Genomic DNA, 16,607 nt, shown 5'->3' with positions numbered 1-16,607 from the left:
GAAGATACAGAAATGACACTTTTTAATTGATAGGAACCACATTGTTTTAATAACCATATGGATAAAGAATAATACATGATTATTATATACAGAAACTAGCTTGAGATGACGAACCTAAGAACATTCATATAGGTTAACCAATCTATTTCCTTTCGTTAATTATATATCGATTAGGCTACCTCTTCTTCTTCTTCTTCGTTCTTAATTTTTAGTGTTGAAGGGGATTGAGATTTATCTGCCAGTGGGTTTGAACTCGAGACTGTTCGAATTTATCAACCATGAGCTTTTTGCCGACTCGACCACGACTCCAACACAATTAAGCGTTACGTGTCAACTGGTTATGCGCCATTGAGGCCATTGACTCCGATTTCAGCCTGCTTTTCTTTTTGGATTTGCTTTCATAGCCTTTGTCCAACCAAGAACAAACTACAAGGCAGCAGTTGTTTTAATTTTGGAGTTGTCTCTCCTAGATAAGTGGTGTCCCTAGCTAACGAGCCTCATCTGCCCGAGGGTTCGAACTCGAGACTTTTCGGTTTAGCAACCATGAGCTTTACCGACTCAACCACGCCGACCCTCTAGGCTACCTCAAAAAAGATTCTATTAACCACTCTCGGAAAAGAACTATGTACGGAGACTCAAATAAAGGCGATCTGCAACTGCAGGCATTTGTTCCCCCGAGGCTGCACGGGATTAAAAAAATGTGCAGACTTACATCGGTTCATGTGGGTTCTCTGATAAATCAAATGATGGAAAGAAAAAGTACAGTACCGACTCGCTTAATTTTATTGTATTCTAAGCGTATTTTGTGTATTTTCCTATAAAGCAAAAAAAGAAAAAAGATTACAATTTTAAAAAATTCACTGTTTAATGTTTTTCAAGGCTTAAGGAATTTTATGGTTTGTTTGCTTTTACATTTACACAGTTTTCCATAAGTGATGGAGTAAAGTTAAATGCATGAATTTGTTTCGTAGTTTTCTGTTCCTCAATATTGCTTTGAAAATATATTTTTTTCCATTTGGTATACATATTCTAAATTTCATACTTATGGACAATATTGTGACGGTAAAGTTATTGCACCGCCAGTTTTCCAATGACCCTCCCCCATCTACTACCAGCTACATTCATTCCTCTCTTCCCCCGACCCGTGTTTCTCTAACTAATTCATCTGAATGCTCATTATATCACAGCATAGGATGACGGGACATGTGTACTGAAGGCTAGTTTCCAGTCAGAATGGCTAGATTGTCTACTAGACACACTGCGAATAAACGCATAAAGTGGGGAGGCAAAACCCTTGCAAAGATAAGAAGTCTTTAAACTTGGCTATTGGTACTGCCTGCAGCTACTAGCTACTGAAATTCTACTATTATTTGTAAATCTAATCCTGTCCGTGATTAGTTTCATTTGGCAGTTGATAGTTACTAGATCTGTTTTACTTTACTTGATCGGCTTAGATTGTCCTACCGGTTGAATTAGTTATTTTATTAATTATTATTAGCAATTATTTTATTTTCCGTTGACACATATTTTTATTCAAAATATCATATTTTCATTCAAAATATCATATTTTCACAAACTACAGATTGATTTGAACTTAACATATTATTTACCTAAAGGCCAGCAATTTAATGAATATTCAGGTCCTGCTTCGTCAACAACAGGATCAAAAAACTGAAAATTTGGACCACTAACAAACAGGAAGAAATGCAACTGGAGATTGGAATTTCAAATGTTGTTTTAGTTTTGGTGAGATATTAATTCCAGACAGCCTTTTATCTCGCTCTGGACCTTCTCCCAACATTGTTGACACTGTGATGAAAGCGAGTTTGACCAGTGGCCAGGGTTGAGAAACAACCTCATTTATTAGACTTTGAAGATCACAGGTTGAAACAGTAGGATGTTTTACTATTTCACAAAGTATGTTATGTAATTCTTTATGATATTTTTCAAACTGTCGAGGTTGTCTCAGATCTCCTACCGTTAAATAGCCAGTTGCTAGAAGATATTTTGCTAAATCAACGTGTCAATATATATATATATATATATATATATATATATATATATATATATATATATATATATATATATATATATATATTTCTACTGCATAACTTATTATCACATAAAAACGACATCAAAAAATCAATTTTAAAACCAAAAACTTTTAATTGAGAAGTGATAGTAAAATAACAAAATTAGTTTACCACAACGACATTTTAATAAAAATCGACAAATTTATTTTTTTACAAATTATTTAATAAACACATAATATGAAAATAATTAAAAACGAAATAGCATGAATATTGTTCTAAAATTAAATTTTCAAACAGTTATATTTTTGTAGGCCTACATGATGTCAAAATGAAAGGTACAGTAGAGTTCACCTTTTTTGTTAGTTCGAGGAGTAAAAGATGTCGTATCGTACAGCCCTATGTCCAGTCGTACATTGAATAATGTACCCATAAGCATTGTGTTGTTTGAGCGAGAACTCTCTGACACGTATCTAAATTATACTCGAAACATATTAATTCGTCAACTAAACTAAATGGTAACATAGTGCACATAAAAGTGCTCATTTTAATTTTTAAAGCGCAATGCTTTTATACATGTTTCTTAGTGATGCTCTAAATAAAGTGGTAATTTAAATCAACATTCAATTATAGCCACATTATACAATAACTCTTGGATCGTTATAGTTTAATGACAAATGATCTGTCATTACCAATAATATGTTCATTTTCTGTTCAATCAATCATAAATATAGAGATGTCGAATATGCATGTAAAACGTCCATCTAATTTTATAATACATTGATTTAGTTACATCGTCAAGTAGGCTATATACAACTAACTAGATACCCTCGTATATCAACACCCTAGCTCTGGTTGTGAAAACTTGTAAATGTTAATTGGTATTTTTTCTTGGGATTGATTAGATTTTGGTGGTCGGCGTGGTTGAGCTGGTAAAGGGCAATCAAATGCAAAACACAAAACAGAGAAATGTCTAAATAAAATACTTTCTACACAGCGACAATAATTATTAAAAATGTCAAATAATTTATTGATATTAAGATTCATTACTGTGATGATCAATATACATGAATCAGTAAACAAGTAATTTCTACTCAAGTAAACGATATTATTTAAAATTAAATAACCATACAATGTGTAAATTAAATTAATTCACTTTGTTATTAAAGTATTGTTAAAATTATTTTTTTCTTTTGGAATCTTGTTGATGTATGACAAGAGTTATTGTTTGGCCAGTCAATAATTATTATGATGAGCAATCTAAAGAAAAAAATGATTGAAGAATCAAGTATCAGTAAAGTATCTACGAGTATATCTACTATGAGGCAAAAAATTGTAAGTGTTTGCTGTACTTTTTGCCTAGACCTACTAACATGTACCCAGTCCAAGCTACCAGCTTCTTGCTGTAGATTTACCTACGATGTAATGATGGTTTTTAAAATAGTACCACAATTAGGGTAAAATTGTATTATGTTTAAACACATAAACATTTAAGAGCATATTAGAATTTAATTAATCTTGTTTGAAATATAAATACACATTTCTACAGCTTTTATTACAGGTATTTTAAGTAATGTATTTATATACTTAACAATGGAAAAATATTAAGCGTATCTATGTACAGGCCTACATTTTAAAAAAAAAAGGTTGTTTATAAACTGCAACTAAGAATATACATTTATTGATATTTTCTTTAAAAAAATAGTTCAATAGACTCATAAAGGAAGTTTAAGTAATGCGTCGAAAACAAATGTAATTTAACAAAAAGATATTTTGTTTCCAATAAATAATTTTAATTGATATGCCAAAATAAGAAGCAGTCGTTATAAACGTTTGTAAAAAAAGTGTGAGCAAACATATTTTAAAATATTTAACAATTTAACGGTACAACAATGATTAGTTTTTGTAAAAGTCATACAGTATCATACACTCTTTAATAAAACTCATTGTAATTATTGAGCCATTATTAAAAAGGAGTTATAGTACTCAGTAAATAGACAGAAATGCAAAAATGATTTATCATAAAACAACATTAATATTCATCTTGGTTTATGCATTTAAATATTACTATATTTAAATATGAATTCATTTAAATATTAATTCATTTAAATATTAATTCATTTAAATATTAATTCATTTAAATAAACTCATTTGCGTTACATGCAATAAATAACAAACATGAAAAGGTGTTGCGGTTTTGGTGTAAGTGATCATGCAAATACAGTATATTATGTTTTATGACATTAAACGTTGCAAGAGATCCCTTAGTGTACACAAATATTCTAGGAACCCCAACCACCTAACAAAACCGTAATGAGACTTGACAGGCCTACAACAACAAATATTTTTACAATCATTTTTTAAAATGTTCCTGTTTTGTAAATATTATAAACTAAATATTTATAACCTAAATAAATGTACAGCTTGAGTTGAATTTGATAACAAATTGTGCTATGTTGGTTGTAAAGAAAAATGGTAAACTAGATTACGCATTTGAAAATGTACAGCTGTGTAAAATGAAATGTATTGAGAAGTTTAATTATATACAGATAAAACTAAAAACGGTTCATTACGTCCCTGTTGCTGACATTAGCCACATGAATCTTAAATTTAAAAACCTTACATAATGTAAGGATATAACGTTTCAGCCGAGCTAAAAGTAAGAAGCTGATGAAGAAAAATATATGCAAACATTTTAAAAGTTCAATAGTTATTTTATTAAATAACAACATAAGAACCTGTGCATTATAATGTATATACTACATTAATAGTTAAGGTGAAAACACAATAGTTATCGAGGAAAAAATAATATATCCATCTTCAAGCAAAGAAAATCCTGCTATTGCATGTAGGATTTCGTTTATTGTTTTTTTTTTTTCTTTCCTTGTTAGGCTTTATATAAAACGTAGTTGCAATATAAGAGACTCCATTAGATTTTTCGTATCTAATTCCTGTAAGATTTTGCTCTTTATCAATTACTAAAAAACGTTGACTAGAACCGTCTTGACTCCAAGTAAAGGCAATGCTGGATCTTGACGTTAGACTTCTTGCTAATTCGATATATTCTTCAAACGTTTTAGGAATATTTTCTTTGAGTATATGCTTTGCAAAATGGGATGCAGCAGTCATTGAACAGCAAAAATTTAAGGGGTCATTATCGCAAAATTCTTCATACTCTGTCATAAGCTTTTTGAATTCACTCTCTAATGAAAGTATATTGTTTTCTTTTAAAAAATCTTCTTTAACTTTGGTGATATATGTATCCAACTCTTGCGGCGATTCATCCTCTAATAATTTAATCTCACTCCATATATTATCGCCATCGAGCTTTATAACCGCATACTCTAAAGCTGCAGAAAACTCATCAATATTTTCACACTTCATTCTCATTGCAAATTCGACTCCGAGATCAATATAAGTAGGATCAAACGCGTGACATGAATGAAACATAACACTATAGAGATTATCTATCTTAAACCGCAGTAGGCCTACATCTTTAAAAATATATTTACCGTTTAAAGTAAACTCATCTATATTTTGAATGTTCAAGCTATTGCACACTTCTTTTTCGTGTTTTATACTTTCAGATTCCAATGAAAAGCGATAATGTTTAAGCTGTGAGTCTGTAAAATTTGGTTGGCTAAGAAAAACGAGTTCAAGTTGTGTGGGAGTTAATTGAATTAAAGCTTTGGCATGTAATATAAGACCATTGGGTATTAAATAAAGCAAGTTTCCATCCGAATGTTTTATATCTTTAAGTCTTTTATTCTGGATGAAATTTCTTAATATATCTCTTATAAAGTAAGCATTGCCAAGGTATTCTCTGGTATATCCAGTTATTTCCGTAAAGCCATTGTGCAACATATCCAAAACCTCACTTGTTGGATTATTATTTTTTAAAAATGAAAGCAAGGATGAAGTTGTTTCACTTTGAATGACTTTCGTATATAATGCCATGCTCAGTGTCTTCTTGAAATGTTCACAATTCAATCCTTCAGCCTGAAAGTAATCTTCTAAAGAATTCATTATATTGATTGCATTACATATAATATTTTTAAAACTTACCATATTGAAATTAAAATGCTTTAGTTCTACATTTGAAAATGTTACTTGGTTCTCATTAGCATCGGTCCTAGAATCATGATAATATAAGTCATTTTTATCAGAGTAAGTTCCATTCTGAGGCAAGGCAATTGCATATCCTTTCCAACTATTCTCACTTTTGAAATTTTCCCATGTCTCATAAAATTTTCCATTGTGATCTATAAAATGAAAGTCTGCTCCTTCTGGCTTTCGAAACCTAATAAGTGGCACTAGAGCGCATTTGTCTTCATCTAGATGTACATAGGTGCATATCAAAGAAACACGCAACCAATTTAACCGTTCTGATTTGTATTTCAAGCACATTTCTGTTATTTTAGTAATTTTAGTTTCCTCATCTTTAGAAAGTATTAGTTTTTCGTCATTAGTTAGCACAAAGGTTAAATGATCAAACAACGTATCTTCAACGGCCAAATATAAAGAAAAATCCCATTCTTGGTTTTTAAGCAGTGTGCACAAATGGTTTTGAACGGATTTAGCTTGTTCTTTCCAGCCGCTTGCCATTTTGTAATGTATTTAAGTAATATTTCATCACTGACAAGAAATAAATTACTGTGCTAAAAAATGAAACCAGAACTATGTCATATTATGTCAGCATAATTTTCTGAAATAACGAAAAATATTACTGCTTGAAAACAACGACACAACAATAAACAAAAATACAATATTTAAAATTGGTTTTATACTGGTTACAAAATTACTTAAAATACATTATGTGTTTTTTTTAAAAGCTAAACGTAAACATCGTTTGTTGGTACGATACCCACGGTCGCCATGCATCATTCCGGATAAACATTATAAACAAGTTTGTCTATTTTCAAATACACATCATCGAACATAAACTTTAGGCTATAATTTTTCTAAAGTGTTTCCCGAACCTACACAATAAAACCACCAGGTGTGGGTTTTCGGTAATTCTATTGGTAGTGTTAAATCCTCGTCTTCATGAACAATATTGTCATAGCTTAAAATATGTATATTATTCTTCCAACGTCTAAGACTTTTGTCAAGAATTTTGACATATGTATGTGTCTTAGAATTTTTAAAAACTGTTTCTAAAGTTTCATTATCTCCTGCAGGGAAATCCTTATAATCGTCCAGCATAATCTGCAGCCCAGATCGCAAGGTTAAAAAATATGGACCATGGTCAATATCAAAATTTGATGCATTATAAAAAATACAAGCATCTATTTGTTCAATACATTTCTTTACTAATGGTCCTATTTCAGCTTTTTCTGCTTCAGAAATATTTTCTTTGGCTACTGCAATATCATAAACTGCCTCCAAAACGTTTTCGGCTAGCCTGTGATCATGCTTAATGTTTGATTTCGATGTAAAGTCGGTTAAACTCTTCAGGCTAATTATTAGCTCTTTAACATAATTGTTTTCATCAGAAATAGCAGCTTCTGTAATAAAAGAAATAAACAACCCATTAAAATAATACTACAAATATAATATTAGCTGTTATTTTAATATATAATTGAACTTTACACGTCTAATATCTTATTTATTTATCTATATATATATATGTATATATATATATATATATATATATATATATATATATATATATATATATATATATATATATATATATATATACATACTATTTAGCGCCCCGGGCTTTCCTACTATAGTTTTAAATAGTGCGATAAACTGTGGATAGGGTATTATGTTCGTTATTGAATCAGGTCCGTTAGTTTTAAAGACCAAACTATAAGATTGACACGGTGGCATACGACGTTCGATGATTAAACCTCGCCAAGGGCCCTGCGGTAACCTAACTGGGGGCTCCCTAGACGATCTTTACGTCCTTGACACCTGGGCAGTGGCCGAAAGATGTTCAACCTCACCTTAGCATTATTGCGTCAGACTTTCTTTTGAGATCACGTCAAAGCAAGGGTACGGACACACTAGTATGAATAAATTGTATTTAACCCAGTTGTTTAATATTTTTTTTTGTTTTTCATGATTTTTTTTTAAGTCGAATACATCCTACGTCTCTTTTAATAGACACCTAGTTACATTTTTCTCAAAGATGGCACCTTATATATATATATAAGTATATAATATATATATATATATATATATATATATATATATATATATATATATATATATATATATATATATATATATATATATATATATATATAATTTAACTTAATTTAATGGTTGATTAGAGTGAGGTAAATGGTCTTTTAAGAGCGAAGTGGACCAATGCCGAAACGGCAGGAGGGGGGGGGATGACACCAAGACGTAAACCTGCTAATAATAAAGAAATCTTACAACATCCAGCAGAATATATAAATAAATATAGATACAAATCGTTAGTATTATCTGAGCACAGTTTAAAGCAATCACCGTGGGGGTGACTGGGGGGGGGGGAGTTACATCAACTCAACGTTACAATATATATACCTGAGGAAAACGGTTTGGTTTAGAATCGTAATAACTTATATGTTAATCCATATATGGGGTGGGAATGGGGGTAAAAAAATACATCCAGAAGAATTAAAACTTGAATACATATACATATGCGTATACACATACTTACAAGTGTATATGGAATATATATATATATATATATATATATATATATATATATATATATATATATATATATATATATATATATATATATATATATATATATATATATATTTATATATATATATATATATATATATATATATTTATTTTTTTCTTCTTACGGGGGGATGACACCATTAGGTGCCGCACAGGGTGACACCCGTCGTGGCTACGCCTCTGATATATATATATATATATATATATATATATATATATATATATATATATATATATATATATATATATATATATAATTCATATGTATTAACATTTTCTTTTCGGGCAAACAACTTTCGGGCATTTGTCGCATTCGTGCAATTGCCCATTCCTTGAACATACAATTAAATTGACTAACACTTAGACTGTTAGAACGAAACCCTATTGTATACTTTATGCCTGTAGATTCATAAGGAAGAAATAGATTGATGAGACAAGAGATTGATGAGCTGTACAGATTTTTTTGGGATTTCGTTCAACCCTCAAGAAATGTTTTTGTTGTATTATTTTTGTTTGTTTTTATAATGTACTAGAATACCCGTCATCCGTTGGATAACTGTGGGTTTCGGGGGTCATCCATCAAAAAACATCACGTCTGTCACTCAGAGGCATAGCGACCCTTCGCGGCGCCCGGGTACAAACTTTTCGATTTTAACCCCCCCCCCTAAGATTTCGATTTGCACCCCCCCCCCCCCCCCCCCCCACTCAAACTTTCGATTTGAACCCCCCTCAACCTTTCAATTTATTTTTCCAAACCATTTTGGCGCCCCAACATATGTCCCCCCGCCTCCCCCCTTCCCGCTCCACCTCCCCCCGCCTCCCCTTCCCCCCCCCCCCGCCTCCCCTCCCCCCCCCCTCCCGCCTCCCCTCCCGCCCCCCCCCCCCTCCTCGCTACGCTACTGCAGTGTCACTTATCGTCACAAAAAACAGACCCCACATTCAAAAATATGTTTCTTATCTTTTAAAAACACCGAAAACACCGATTTCGGACTATCCCTTCATATACTGACGTCACATGTGACCTACTCAACTCTACTTCACCTGCCCAGTGTCCCGCCAAGTCTCAGACAACATGTTTTTATCGTTTAAAAAACGATTCCAGCCGAGCATGTATCTGACCACACTATCCTTTCATATGCTTAGGACAAAGAAACAGATGAACTCTACTTCACCTGCCCTGTATCCTGCCAAGTTCAGATAGGCAACTTTATCATTCACATCTAAAAAAAAAAAATTGAAAAAAAAATATCATTGACATATTGGTCTAGAACCTGTGCCACCCGCATGAGAGCGGACTACGCTACCAACATAGCTATTTACTCGTGACGTCACAAATGCATTTTTATACTATACTTTGAGTCTTGATTTACGCGCATAGATCTAGATCTAAGTCTAGTAGTAGTAACTTTCAAATTAAATTTTATCTTAAATTAGCCAAACAAAGATTTATATAAAATAATTAAGACCTGAAATAGATTCTAGATGTATTAAGGCCTGAAATAGATTCTAGATGTAGAATTTACATTAAGTCTAGATCTAGAATTTACATTGAGTCTAGTGACCTAGATCTATGCTAGATCTAGATCTAGGCTAGTTTCATAACTTTCCTTCGACAGCTGATCTTTAGATCTAGAGAAATTTATTGTAAAACTAAATGAAAAAAGACAGTTTAAAATTGATATAAGTGTTGGAACGTAATAAATACAGCAAACGGACGTATTGTTAAAGTTATGACCGACAGAAAATTAGATTTAGAACGCGTTAAACTTTTGAATGGGAACACAATTTTCTTCGATAGACGCCGCCATTTTATTGTACTAAAGAGTAAACAAAAACCTGTGACGTCACTATTCCCACAAAGTTTAGTCAATGTTTTAACATTTTAAAAAAAATGGGTTACTCTACGTATGAATAAATCAATAAATTAATTAACGTCTTTAAATAAATGTGTGATTAACAGTCTGTCTGCATTAAAAAATTATTCTCTACCTACATACTATTTTACAGCTCTCCAGATAGAGTAGAAAATATCACAATTTTCGATCGGACAAACAAAAAAACAAACAAAAAAAACAAATAAATATTCAAACATGTAAACAAACTTGACTTTTAGTAGTATATAGATAGTAAGAGGCAAATAAAAACAAAGCGATAAAAAAATAAAAACTTAATAATATATGCCTCGGCGCTCCAGCATAGCAGGGTATAGCGGCATGGTAGGTCCACCCATAACGTTATTGCGTCTCTATAATCAAAAACTGGTAAACTAAAAATTATTGATAGCAGCGTTAATAACGGTTTTAAAACTCGAACGATGTTACACATCTTGTGACGTACAACTTTTATTTGTTATAGTAATATTAGGTGGATTTAATTTTTAAGAAAAAAATACATCATTTTAAACAAACTTACATTCCTGTAAAAACTCAAATTTCTCTAACTTTTATTTAAATAAATAAAATGGTTTGATTTCAATTGGATAATTGTAGCAGAACGTAATAAGTTAATTATTTCCATTAATAGACATGATCTTGGATAAAATAACACATAATTAACTCCACAATATATACTCTAAATAATCCAAAATACGTAATTAATTAGCTAAACATTTACCTAAAGGCAAGCACTTTAAAGAATATTCAGGAGTTGCATCATCCAACGCTGTTTCTAAAAACTGTGGAGTATTTGACCCTTCACTCAAAGTGATATGCGCCGCTGGAGTCTCGAGACCAATCGGCCAGTAATAAAGTAAAGGTCGAGGTCGTGGCAAGGTTTCATAAACAGCAGGGTCAAAGCAAAGTTGAATTTTGGACCATTCACTAACAGGTAGAAATGAAAATGGAGATTCGAAATTTAAAAGTCGTTTGAGTTTAGGCGGTAAATTGGTCTTTGACAGCCTTTTATCACGCTCTGGACCTTCACCCAACATTGTTGAAACTGTTATAAAAGCGAGTTTCACTAGTGGCCAGGGTTGAGAAACAGCCTCGTGTATTAGGCTTTGAAGATCATAGGTTGAAACAGGAGGATGTGTGTCTATTTCACACAGTATGTTATGTAATTCTTTGGGAGATTTGTCAAACTGTCGAAGTTGCCTCAGATCTCCTACCGTCATATAGCAAGTTGCTAGCAGATATTTTGCTAAATCAACGTGTCTATATATTATTGCTAGTATTAGGCTGGTTAATAATATTGTTTTCCTTTCATGTGTTTTACTTCTTAACACTATTCCATTGAACACAAGCATTTGTAAAATTTCAAAATGCCCTTTTTTGAAAAAGCTCTCAACTAATTTAGTATTAGAAAATAGATTTCTAAAGTTTCCCTCTATTACATGAAACGCACTGTTTTTTAATAAAACACCTGCTTGGTCAAACTGTTCATTTGATAAACAATAATAAAGAAATGAAGTACTCACTTCAGCGCCATGATTTATTAACTTTATCAGAATTGCATCATGTTTGCTTTGATCAACAGTGTCAGATTTGCAGTAATTTTCTCGAAGATTATAAACCTTAACAGCTCTGTGTAAAGGACTCTCTAAAGCATTATTTGTTTGGTTTACATTAGCCCCAGCTTTAATCAGAATGTCCACAAGTTCACAACGGTTAATCATAAGTTTCGTATCGTCTGTGTAAACATAATTATCAAGAAATTGCATAGAACGTTTCCCCCTCATTGAATCTAAATATTGTTCTTCTTGAATAAAAAAATGAGACATATATTTAATAGACGTCACTTCAGCATACCCAAAAGAAATAGCGACATGTAATGATGTATTTCCATCTCTATCAGTTTTATTTACATCAGCTCCATGTGTAATCATCTTTTTGACAAGTTCCACATCATCTAACATAACAGCCATTGCTAAAGCAGGAAGATGTCCATCAAAGAACACGTCAATATCAGCGCCACTACCAGCTAGAAACATTGCTATATTTTTACTATTTCCTTTAAGGGCAATCGTCAAAAGAGTATTGTTTTTTTTATCACAAGCCTTTATATCTGCTCCGTGATTTACAAAGTGTTTTAATAGTTCAACATTATCAAATTGCAATATGTCAACAATTGGTAAGACACCATCTTTATTTGGTACATTAACGCTAGTACCAACTTCTACAAGATATTTTATCTTTTCAATGCTTTTGCTTTCTATAGCTTTTGAAAGCGCTGAGTTTCCGTTTTTATCTAGAGCATTAACTGATGCGGCCGCTGTAACTAAATGTTTTAAAGAATCGATTTCACCACTTCTTGCTGCAATATGCAAAGGAGTCTCCCCATACTCGAATGAAGTATTAATATCTGGCCCAATGTCTTTCAATATGCGTTTCCTGTTATATCTATATTGTAGAACTGTATAATGCAACTGGGATTCATCATCAACACCCTCAGACATATAGCTAGTATTGACACTACCTTCATTACTCAATATACCTTGGCTTTCTCTTCCAATGATTTTAATCTCAGTGTCAGATTTAACTTTTGATTCAGTTTCCTGTATTTCGGCATTAACATCAGCTCCATAATCTATCAATATTTTGACAATATCCTCCGGTCCACTGGCTGCCAGATGCAAAGCTGTCTGTTTATTTCGTCCTTTCAAATTAACGTCAGTTTTAAATTTAATAAGCAATTTTACTAGCTCTTTGTGGCGTACTGCCATAAATAGAGGACTCTCAAGTTTATCATTTAATAGGTTAACAGATACACCTGCTTTAATCAATAAATCTACCATTTCAGACTGTTTTTTGGCAACAGTAATTTTTTCTAACCCCTCTTTTTTGTAGGATCGCAATGTCTTGTGTTTACTAACATCATCTGAATTGTATGACGCCAGAGCAACATGTAACGCTGTGTTTCCATCTCTGTCAGTTTGTGTTACATCTGCTCCATGTTTTATCATCATTTTGATCAGTTCCTCGTCATTTAACATAACGGCCATTGATAAAGCAGGAACAAGTCCATCAAACAACACGTTAACATCAGCGCCGCTCTCAACTAGAAACATTGCTGTCTCCTTACATTTTCTGTATAAGGCTATCGTTAAAACAGAATTTTTCTCTTCACCACAAGCAGTTAGATCAGCTCCATGATTTACAAATTCTTTCACTAGTTCAAAGCTGTCAAATTGCAATATGTCCACAATGGGAAAGACTCCGTGTTTATTTCGTAAACTAACATTAGCACCAGCTTTTAAGAGATGCATTATCGTTCCAATACTTTTGCTTTCTATGGATTTTAACCGCGCAGATTTTTTGTTCCTCTCTAGAGCACTGACTGATGCACCCACTGTAACTACATGCTTGAAAAAACTAGTTTCACCATCCCTAGCTGCCAAATGTAGAGGTGTTTCACCTTCACATGTTTCAGCGTTGACGTCAGCACAAGCATCTATTAACATTTGCACTATTTCATCATTCTGCCTTTCTGCCGCGAAATGCAATGGCGTCCATTTTTTTTCGTCGACAAAATTTACATTAACTTTTAATTCAAGTAAAATGTCGACACATGTTGGACTGTCGAAAACAATTGCCATAACTAATGCAGTTTTTTCTTTGAAAACAATGTTGATATCAATTCCATCATTTATCAACTGCTGCAATAAAACCTTGTTGTTGTTTCTAAAGGTGTATGTTGATTCGTGCATTAGCGATATGTAGCTTCCTGCTGTAACCAGATTCTTTACCAAGTCTAATCGATTTTTTTTAAATGCCTGGAAAACTCCCGTTTTTCCATCCATTATTATTTCCTTATTTTGTTTAATTAGTAATTCCTCTCCCTTGACAACAGCATCCAAAAAGCCATTTTTTATGGCCATATCTAAAGCCACAATGCCCTTTTCGCAAGAAAGGAAAGCGCCATGTTGAAGCAATTCTCGTACAGCAGTTGTGTGCCTTTGGCCAACAGCGAAGGACAGAACTGTGTAGCTGCCATCAGATGACCTAAGATTTAAATCAGCGCCAGCTCCAAGTAGAGCTCTTATAGCTTGGAGGTTGTTATTTTGTACTGCCTGCATCAACGCAATGTAGCCCTTTTCATCTGTGACATCATAATCGGATAATTGCTTGCCTAAATCTGCTGCCTCATAGATGTCCTCAACAGTATAGACAACTATAGAAGAAGGTAGTTTGGAAGAAGCCATAGTCCTAGTTCTGAAATTATATACACAGATATACAAATGCTTATATGTTTTAAACAGAACCTCTGTTGAACTTGTTGGATGCATACCTCGGTTTATCATAGATGTCTTGCCAATACAAATTATCTAATTTAATATAGCAAAATAACCGGGATTATTATAATTTACGAGAAATTGTATAACAGTGGCAAGTTAAATAAAAGGAGGGGCGGACTGTTAGTGTCTGAAGAGTAGTTATAATAGAGTTGGGGATGATCATGGTGAGAGTTCAATTTATTCAATAATGGTAGGCCTTTTTCAAATTAACCGTTTAAAAAAAAAATAATAATAATAACATAACAACAGCATTTTAATAAAAAGCAAATGAGTAGTAAAGACAAAGTTTGGAAAATATAAATTGAGCTTAATCCTTATACAATTTAAAATTTTCATCAAACCCGAACATGACAAATTGGCCATTAATTTTTAACCCTAACACTAACTTGTTATTAACATTAGCACCAGGGGCGGAACTACAACGCTGCAAGACTCCGCAATGCATGGGGGGGGGGGGATTGTCAGGCCGTTTATGGGGACCACACTCAATCATAATAATTTTTTAAAGTTCCTTTCTCAACCCCCCCCCCCCCCTCACCCCACTCTTAGCCCTACAATTAGCGAATAGATAAATGAATCGTTTTCAAACTTTCTAGCGCTGTACATTCTCCATTTCTCACATTTTATCAGACTAGTCAGCGGATATTAATTAAATATTATATTATTAATTAGTTTGATGAATCTTATTCATAAAATATGGAAGTTAAGACTATTTTTATATTATTAGTACATGAATTCATTGAACAATTATAATCAATTAATATTAATAAATTATGTCATATAGAAAAGATTGTCTGGCCTTTTGTGAGTCGTCAAAAAAAAACATGACGTCATTTATTGATGTCCCTTAAATCAGCTTTTCTTCCGCGTGAGGGGCATATACAGTTGTGTATGCAAACATCGTGTGTCGTTCTTTTACGTATTACTACACACTTCATGCTATCGCAATGAAAATTTGCGAAATTTTGGAGTACACTCCCGCAAACGTTTATGTCATAGGCCTGACATTTGTTTAACATATTGGAGTGACAGCTAGCTATGGGTATATGTTGTTTAGCGCCTCGAGATCCCCAGTGGCACAAGGGATCCGCTTATTGGGTGTCCTGCATAGGGGGCTAGGTGTACTAGGAGAGAAATCAGTCTCATGGAAATAGGGGCCTTCACTGGGAAACATGTCCCAAGAGAACCGTGACGCCTCTGACACCATAGCCGTCGACAAGGGGTGTTTCTTTCATCATTAGCGTAAACCGGGGCGTGTATGTGGTAGTGTGGACAAACTAGCGCCCCAAAAACTAAGAGCCAAAAAATAAAGTACCGATATTGTTTACATTTAATTACCACTATTCTAGGAAACAAGGCAAACGTCTAGAATAAATACACGACTGGTATTTTGTTAGTGAAAATATCATTACAAAGGCTGCGTCACTTGGATACATTTATGTGACCAGCTAACATAAAAACAAAAGAGAACATGTATCCATAAGCACTCGAATAAAAAAAATGAGCTTCACTTTAAAAATGTTTTCCATTAAAAACAAATGAAAGTATGATAAAATTCTATGTACATTTTTAGTGATAAACATTTATCATTAAATTGTGTACTTTTAGACTTGTGATTTTATATTCTGATTGGATCATGTAAAAAAAGATGGAGA

Source organism: Physella acuta, unplaced genomic scaffold (assembly GCF_028476545.2).
Source record: "Physella acuta isolate Inbredline_101_S28 unplaced genomic scaffold, ASM2847654v3 ptg000875l, whole genome shotgun sequence".
In the NCBI taxonomy this organism is placed as follows: Eukaryota; Metazoa; Mollusca; class Gastropoda; family Physidae; genus Physella; species Physella acuta.
Note: the sequence above shows the minus strand (reverse complement) of the source record.